Source organism: Cynara cardunculus, assembly GCF_001531365.2.
Source record: "Cynara cardunculus var. scolymus isolate 2C chromosome LG 12, CcrdV1, whole genome shotgun sequence".
Classification (NCBI taxonomy): Eukaryota; Viridiplantae; Streptophyta; class Magnoliopsida; order Asterales; family Asteraceae; genus Cynara; species Cynara cardunculus.
The window spans coordinates 34435318-34437052 of record NC_037539.1 but is presented as its reverse complement, the minus strand read 5'-3'; positions in this window follow the sequence as shown (position 1 = coordinate 34437052).

The window sequence follows — 1735 nt, the reverse complement described above, 5'->3', positions numbered from 1 at the left end:
ACTCTTGTTGTTGAGTCATGGCTCTGTTCATAGCGTTCATCACTTTACCCAATATTCTTGACTCCGGGGTTTCTTCTTCCATCAAAGGGTTAGAGGTGGCAAGGTCAACTTGGGGAACATGTTCAACTCTACCGCCCAAGTTGCTTTGCCTCGGTTGAACCCTAGCGGTGGTCTGTGGTGGTTGATCCGCGGTAGATTCAGTCACCGCTTGACCTTCAGGTGAGGTATCTCGTCTACTCCGAGTATTCACCATAAAGTCTGTTTTATACAAGAGAGTGATAGAGAGTTAGAATAGAAGGAAAATATATATATATATACATAACTAACATAATACGGTACCGACACAATCATAAATTGTTTTATAATAACAGTGAGTCCAAGCATGCTCATGCAACAACTTACTCAAAATAGCATTAGCTAAGTGAAATTTTGAATAGGTTATACATAAGGATCCTCAACACCATCACGATAAATTCATGAATCATGCAACTCCGTTGACTCTAAAGCTCTCCTATCTTAACAGTCTCTACCCATAGCTCGCGAATTTAATGTTTACAGTTTCAGCTTAAGTCTAGGCGTCTTAGTTCCTCGCCTAATTCACTTAAACTAAGGCTCTGATACCAACTTGTAACACCCAGGTTAAAAGATAAATCAAGACAAAAGAAATCTAACGAGACTCGGAAGCTTGAATTAAAAATACCCTCGACAAAAGAAATCTAAGGCGTTTACAAAACAAATACCGAGAAGATAAATAACAACCTACTAATCTAGATTTTTCTACAACTAGATTATAGACGGGTGTTTCTATCAATCTCTAAAAGTACGGTATCATCAAACAAAACGCTCAAAAACATCAAGGCTTTACTACAAAAGAGCCTCTTCACGAACCAATGCTCCTCTCAACCCATTTTGGCCCCGCCACTAAAAGAACCTGATAAACAAGCCATATCAAAAGAAGTGTTAGGCTTACGCCTAGTGAGTTCAATTAATATTGCAAAAGAACAGTGAAGCCTTTAAATATAGATAACATCAATTTAAATACTATAAGAACACAGCTAAAGTTAAAATATTTCAAGAGGAGTCAAAACATCCGAGGATAACGGGGGAGGCCCGATTTACCATTGATTATGACGAACACAAAGTAAGTCGTAATTCAACGTTATAGAGCATCACTTATAGGTTTAAAACCATCGACATCAACCTAAACCAGTCATTTAGTCGTACGTGATSTTAAGCCCTTTATCTCGGAAATTACACAATAATCACAATGCCTATTTYCGAGTGGTAGTGAGAGGATGATTTGGAGGTTACGTAATAATCACAATGCCTACCACCAACTTACACCATCCCTCACACAAAATAAAATAAAACAACTCTCGAATAAAAAGTTTCGCCCCGTTCCGATCAATTACCTGGATAATTAATATTGGGCATGCATATATTTATGTTATTATTCCAACATCGTGACTGTACGCGAGTCCACTATTAGAGAAAATATTCCACTTCTACCATTAGTGGTTACCATATGTATAACCTAAGAGTAATAGAGTTCTCTGACATAAAACGCCTTAGGATTTCAAATCATAATAGAGCCTATAAATAGCTTCATAGGTCAAGATCTTTTCTTCAAGTTATGCCCGTTTTAGTACTACCCTCTAGTTAGCTTTCACATTTACTCTCTCATCAAATTTGAGATTTCTTAGGCAAGTAATAAACCCTCATCATCCAAGTGAAT